Genomic DNA, 7,606 nt, shown 5'->3' with positions numbered 1-7,606 from the left:
ATACAGCGGAGTCCTGAATCCATGCTGAGCACCCAGCCCCTGGTGGAGGCAGCACCCCACATTAGCTGGGAGGCCGCCCTGCTCCATGGCATTTTCTTGAATCAGGATCCAAACACACTGCATGTGGTTAATATGCCTGTTATGTTTCTTTTAACGTATCATGGTCCCCCTCCATTTTATTTAAATGTTATTTTTATGTTGAAGCAACTGGGTGATTTGTCCTCAACACACTGTTTTGCATTTGTGCTCATTTAATAAATTTTATATTCTTTTTTATGTCAATAGTTACACCCATCATTATTTTTAATCACCGTTTTCCAACCTGTGGATGTACTGTCACTCGTAAAGCAAATCACAATATTTTGGGTACTTGTATAGTATACAGGGTTTGGGGCTTACAATAAAGTTGCAAATGATTACTTTGTGCATACATCTTTGTATTCTCAACTTTTTGCTTTCTGAAGTTATGTTTTAAAATGAAAATAGCTGGGGGCAACTGAATGGCTCAGTTAAGTGACTGCCTTCGGCTCAGGTCCTGATCCCAGGGTCCAGAGATGGAGCCCCATTTCAGGCTCCCTGCCTGCTGGCTTCTGCCATTATGCCCTGCTTCTGCTCACACACACACTCTCTCTGTGTCAAATAAAATATTTTTTAAAAAATAAAGTGAAATGAAAATAGCTGTGTTAAGGGGTATACAATTTAAAGATGAGATGATTAGACTAGAAAACCAAATATTGTTGAGATTACCTAACAAAATCTGAGATCGGGATGCCCCAGGCCATGTATAATGTAGGAGGACTCTGGGGTCTGGGGGAGATTTCAGGGGTTGTTGAGGATGGGGCCATGAAACCACTGGTCTCTGGCTTTAGGCCAACCTTGGGGAAGCTGGAGGCTTAGGTCTCACCATCTATAAATTTGGATGGGTCACCACCTCTTCAGGCCTCAGTTTCTTTCTTAGTAAACTCAGTAGTCCCTTCTAGCTCTGAGGCTACTGCTAGCACATAACAACAAATGGCTCCTGCCAACGGCTGCCATAGGATTCACAGGGAACTGTGGCTGGGTTAGTGTGGAACAGTAAACCCTGTCAATTAATTTGTACTGGAAGACTATCTTCCCACCCTGCCAAACCTCAGTGCCAGAGGACTCTGGGTGTCATTCACCAAACTTTAGTAAGTCACTAACCAGGAGGAAGTGAGGGTGGTGTGTGTAGAATGTTCCTTTTTGGCTCTGGCCTCTCTTAAGTAGATGCAAATCCACATGGGATAGAGTGAACTAGAGTAATTAAGATGGAAATTTTGGGGGTGCCTGGGTGGCTTAGCAGTTGAGCATCTGCCTCAGCTTGGGGCATGATTCCGCGGTCCCAGGATCGAGTCCCTCATTGGGCTCCCTGCATGGGGCCTGCTTCTCCCTCTGCCTGTCTCTGCCTTCTCTCTGTGTCTCTCATGAATAAATAAATAAAATCTTTAAAAAAAAAAAAAAGATGGAAATTTTGGAATTCTCAGACCCCAAGAAATTGACAATTTGTAGGATTCTTAAAGCATCTTTTCTTCTGAGGTGCTGATTCAAATACAATCATCACATTGCTATCTTAATCTCTTGTCAAATACATATATAATGTTGTACTTAGAGAGCTTAGCAGTGTAGATTTTCAAGTGTGCTTTTGTATTTGTGCTGTGTGCTTTAAGGGACACTAAAGTGAATTATCTCCCTTGTCACCCACTTTGTGGGGTGGGGTGGGATGGGGTGGGACTGCCAACATTGCTAGTATTAAGGATTGAGATTCTAAGAAACTTCTGGAAAAATTGTTAGCAGTAAGCAGAAGGAGGACAACACATGACCTGAGAGTGAATGAGGAAAAAGCTGAGAGGCAAAGGAATTAGTAATCTAGGGCAGAGTGAAGAATGTGACTCAGCTGTGGCCTTTGGAGACTGGGGCTGCTGGTTCTGGGGAACAGGTGGACTTTCTGCACAGCACAGGGACTGACAGGCTCCAACCAGAGCTTCTCTGAGCCAAACTGACTTGGCTTCTCCTGGTACCACATAGAAAATTCCCATATCTTGCTGCACACCGAGCAAAACTAGAACCTGAGGAACGTTGTTGCCCTGTTCACTGGTCCCCAAAAGCCTTCTCTCAGAATAGGGATCCAGAGGGAGTGATGCTCCCAAGGGGAAGACAGACATTGCTGGAGTGGTTGGCTGGGGAGGTGTTTCTGTCATCCAAAATATGTCTCGTCATGGGCCTGGCTAGAAGAAAAGCTCCCATGCATTTGGAAGAGGTGGTAAAGAAAGAGGCTAGTGGGGTGTTTCAGTGTCATGATCTCCCTACAGTAAGAAAGAGGTAGGTACACATTAGGTAGGTAGGTCATTTCCTTATGACCTTGAGCAAATCACTTTAATTCTTTAAGCCTCATGGTTCTTCATCCTTTAAGTAAGAAAAATAATACCTAGCTCAAGGTTGTCATAGAAACAGAATGATTTTGAGGTCTTTTTTTTTTTAAGGGTAGAATCAATATTTTTCTTGTCACTTACAATCAAATGGCAGTTGAGTATATAGTCTTTGCCACGTGATGCTTTCCGATAAGAGGTGAGACGATTACTCAGAGTTCAATACCTTGGAACAAAGAGAGGCCCAAGGGGCTACAGCATCCGGCACTGCCAGGAACTGCAGGTACCGCGAGGTGAAGCCAGAGTCCAGGTTGACTCTTGGTTTTATTATCGTAGAATGTAAAGTATGTGGAAACAAGGAAGGAAAAACAACTCAAGAAGCCAATCGTGTGAGGGGCAGCAGGGAACTGCGTACGTGACCGTCTGCATGGGTCTCAGAGGAGCACTACCTAGGGGCAGCAGGGATGGGACCCCTGACCTCCGCTGGCCTGGCTGTCTCCCCACCATCATTGCTGTTTGCAGCGTGGACTGTTTGCAGTGCGGACCGATTCCGGGAATAACTGGCTTTTGCCACATGCATAACGCTGTTGCTGTTTATGCGTGTCCCTGTTCTTACTGTTTCTTTTACTTGCTGAGGTCTTGCTCTCCCACAAGTCTTTATACTCGATCTTTACTTTTTGTAAAAAGAAAAAAAGGGGGTGGGGCGGGCAGCCCCGGTGGCCCAGTGGTTTAGCGCTGCCTTCAGCCCAGAGCGTGATCCTGGAGACCAGGATCCAGTCCCGGGTGGGGCTCCCTGCATGGAGCCTGCTTCTCCCTCTGCCTGTGTCTCTGCTTCTCTGTGTGTGTGTGTGTCTGTCATGAATAAATAAATAAATTAAAAAAAATACAAGTTGCAAACAGCCAATGGCTGGTTATGTTTTCAGAAAACATAATTAGATTAATTCATTAATGGTGGTTTCAAGTTTTTCCTTATTAGCTCCAGAAAACTCACTCACCTTCTGTCCCTTTTTAAAGAACTGGAAGGGGCAGCCCGGGTGGCTCAGTGGTTTAGCATCGCCTTCAGCCCAGGGTGTGATCCTGGAGACCCGGGATTGAGTCTCAACGTAGACCCAGTGTAGAGCCTGCTTCTCCCTCTGCCTGTGGTTCTCTCTCTGTGTGTCTCTAATTAATAAATAAATAAAATCTTTAAAAAAAAAAAAAGAAAGAACTGGAAGGTTGGCATGCATTTGACTTCACACTCTGAAGCAGCATCCTGACTGTTATCCATGTCTACTTCAAGGAACACCACGTTGGAAGACTTTTCAGAGAGGGAATGAAAGAAAGGCTTGCTCATTTTGCAAGGCCCACCCCATGTGACTGAGAAGTCAACTACTACAAGTTTATTTCTTGCCCTGTTCAAAGCTTCCTAAAATGCATACTTGCTCTCGGTCCGCTTCACCCATTTTGGCAGCTGGAATCTGACAAGCGACCATAAGGATTGATGAAAGTGGTTCTAAAACTCTGGGCAGAGCTTCTATTTGGAAATCTTTAGCTTGGCCAAGAGTGCCATGACTGTGCTTAATAAGTGCTTATGCCCCTGCCTCTCGTTCACCAAAACTTATCTCTTCCTATGGCAAATGAGCAGAGTCGCTGATCCTCAAGACTTTGCCAGCTTTGCACCTGGAGTCTAGAAAGGCACTTGGAAGTATGTGAGAAATTCCCTGGATGGCAGAAAAGGCCTCAGCCTGGCATGACCCAGCACCCTCAACTCTTCCATAAACCTGTCAGGGCAAGGGCACTAGAAATAAACCTGGAGGCCCAACAGAGAGGAGGACTAGAAACCAGGTAACTGGACTCAGGAGCTGCTTCTTACCTGCCTGCTCTGTTCTGCCCCTGAGACCACCCAGAGGAGGCCCTGTGCTCAAGAGCCCTGAGCAATTTGTCCCAGTGGGACAGAGACTCCCAGAGGCATGGAGGTATCCCTCACTGGTTAGTACAGTGCCTGGTACACACAGAAGGAGCTCTAGAAATGTCTGTAGCTTGAGAAGCAGCCAGATCTCCCTCTCAGTTCCAAGCCATTGCCATCCTGCCCATCCCCTTAAGCTAACCCCCTGGTTACCAGGAGATCTCAGCACAATTCTCTGTGTAGAAGAGAAGTCAAGCCCCAAGGACCCAGGAGGGGCATGTCGGGAGAATGTAGCAAGAGGATGGCTCACCTGAGCCTTGAGCCCCCAGCCCTGGATACCCATGAGACAGCCTGGAGTCCAAATAAGATGGGGACCAGCTGCCCGCTCCAGACGTTTTTGGCTTCAAGAGGGATTGTGGGGGACTCTGTAGCGTGGTAAAAACAACACTGTATCAGGAATCCTCTGTTCTGGGACCAACACATCTGCCCCATCCCAACTAATTTTAGGAGAGCTATTTAATTTGTGTGTGTTCTTGGGCATTTCAAGTGGTGTCAGTAACACCTCTCTCAGTATCTTTATCATTTATATAATTAGATACTAAATTGCTCTGGAAAAGGGTGAGAGAATAATCATAACAGCTAATGCCTGAATGCTTACTATGGTACGGGCTAGACACGTCTAAGAATGGAGACGTCTTGACTCATGTCACCTTCAAATAATCCTGTGGATTAATATCATTCCCCCATTTTAAGGCTGAGAAAACTGAGGTACAGAGGTTAAATAATTTGCACCATTTGCCATCACCACCACATACAGACATACATTTGAATATGCATGGGAAAAAAATATCTCTAAGGATAGACACCAGACAGTTAATGGCATTTAACTCTGGAGGAGAAGATTTTGAAGTTTTGTATTATTTGAAGGGAGGGGAACAGGAGGAATTTCTTTTTTTAAACCACATACATTTCTCTGTTTGAAAAAATTTTTTTTTTTTACCAGAAGCATGTATAACTTTTGCAATTTAAGAAAATGAATAAGGGGGGGGTGTTTGGATGGTTCTGTTAGGTTAGGCTTGATTTCGGCTCAGGTCATGATCCCAGGGTTGTGGGATCAAGTCCCGACTCAGGCTTTGTGCTCAGCACTGAGTCTGCTTGAGATTCTCTCTCTCCCTCTCCCTCTGCCTCTACCCCTCAAGCACCTTCCCCATCACACTTCCCCCCACACTTGAGTGTGCACTCTCTCTCTCTCTCCAAAATAAATAAATAAATTTTTTTTTAAAAAAAAAAAAAGGAAAGAAAATGAATGAATAAGGGAATCACAGTTCAGTGGCTTTCAGACTTAACCACAGAAGAGTGTAAGTGGCAGCACGGACCCCCGAGGTAGGGGACACTTTCCGTTCCCAAAAAGGCTTTGTATTTGGCCAATTCCCAGAAGCAGGGAGAGGCAGGGAGCTACCCACTCTCAAACAACAGAACTATCCCTGACCCCAGCAGAACCCTGGGCAGTCTGGGCAGGGTGGTCTGTTACATCATGGGCCCAAAAGTCAATCATGTGGCCTCAAGGACTGTGGGGTAGATTCACTAGTTCTGCAAGTCTAGCTCTTCCCATATTTCAGCCATGAGGCTGTATCTTTGTAGTCTTAGTCTTTCTTTTTTTTTTTTTTTTTACTTTTTATTTTATTTTATTTTATTTTATTTTTTAATTAATTTTTATTGGTGTTCATTTATTTTTTTTTTACTTTATTTTATTTTATTTTATTTTTTTAAATTAATTTTTATTGGTGTAGTCTTTCTAATTAATTACCTTTATCTGATGACCAGCAGATTGACTGCCAACAGTGGGCTAGTCTTTGCTGCCTCCCATTAGTCCCCAGACACCTGCATCTTTTGGTCTTAGTCATGTTTTGTGGACTTCATTGCACTGAAGGCTTGCTTTTTTTTTTTTTTTTTTTTTTTTGAGTTTTGTTTTTGAATCATCAATCACCCTTCAGTTGGCAGATGAACTCAGCTGGGACTCACTGGGGCTGTGATGATGGTGTGTGTGGCTTCATCATCCTTCGGACCTGCCTTGGTTTCTTCTTTTGCTTCTTTTCCCTGTATGCAATTTCTGTAGAGGACTTTGTATTTTCTAGATCCTTAAAAGTGAGGTCAGAAGAGAACATCACTCCACCTTTCTAGTTTTTTTTTTTTTTAAGATTTTATTTATGTATTCATGAGAGACACAGAGAGAGAGGCAGAGACACAGGCAGAGGGAGAAGCAGACTCCACGCAGGGAGCCCGCTGTGGGACTCGATCCTAGGACTCTGGGACCACGCCCCGGGCCGAAGGATCCGCCTCTACCTTTCTAGTTTTTTAAACTGGTTTTTACCATAAGAAACTTTGATGGAATGTTTTTATCTTTCTACTACCAATTTCACATTTTAATCTTGCTCTAGAGAAATATGGGCTCCTCCTCAGCCTCACCAACATTTTGATATGATGTGGTTGTCTAGAAAACCCTGTAAACCTCACTGTTCACTTGCCTGGTAGTTCTCAGGATATCGAAGCTGAGACACCATTTAATTAGACCTCATGCCATTTGGAGTGACCAGTTTTTTAGATCCCCACCGTTATTATGAATTACTTCGACAGCCCACAACCTCTGTTGGTGAATTATTTCAAGGTTTCCATTTCTTGAAATATTCTTCTAAGTGGCAAAGTCAACTGGGGTCTTTATTTGATGCTGCTGGGTCCTTTCTCCTTTGTGTTGTGGGGCTTTTCTTTCAGGCTCTTCTCTTTCCCTAGGCTTGAGATGTGAAGCTCAAAAAATTTTTGTTCTAGCTTCTTAAAATATCACTTCCCAGCCCCTCCCCAACCACTCACCAAGTACTGCACCCACATTTATATGATCCCATTCGATCTCATCTCAGAATTTACAGACTTGGCAAGTAGCCATGCAGGGAAATGTTGGTGGAGGATCGTATTGCTCTTGGCGGTTTTCATTCTCATCTCGCCCTCACATTGAGTGTCAGAGCAGTGATGGAACTTGAATGGAGATAACTGGCTCATGGAGGTTTGAGCCCAAATAACTGATCCCGCAACCACAGTGATGCTGCATTTTCTTTGTGATTCTTGATCATCATGTGGTCCTTGTACCTTGATGTTCTCTCCTTTTCCCTGCCGCTAGGTTCGTGGTGGGGACTGGGTGGTTTGCATTATAATCAACTCATTGTTTAATTTGGCTCTATGTAGTCTTTCTATGCTAGTATTCTTGGCATTGGTAATTATTCACTGTCCTGTAGAAGACTTAATGCACCTGAGAAACAAAACGTCCCTATCTTACCTCAAACCCCAT

At 44.2% G+C, this 7,606-nt stretch overlaps 1 pseudogene; it reads right to left on the bottom strand.

The window, feature by feature from the left end:
- Window positions 1-3,316: 3,316 nt before the first annotated feature.
- Window positions 3,317-7,606, bottom strand: LOC121477445 (annotated as a pseudogene).

This window comes from Vulpes lagopus, chromosome 2 (assembly GCF_018345385.1).
Source record: "Vulpes lagopus strain Blue_001 chromosome 2, ASM1834538v1, whole genome shotgun sequence".
NCBI classification, from domain to species: Eukaryota; Metazoa; Chordata; class Mammalia; order Carnivora; family Canidae; genus Vulpes; species Vulpes lagopus.
Note: the sequence above shows the minus strand (reverse complement) of the source record. Positions and strands in the feature narration are given on the sequence as shown.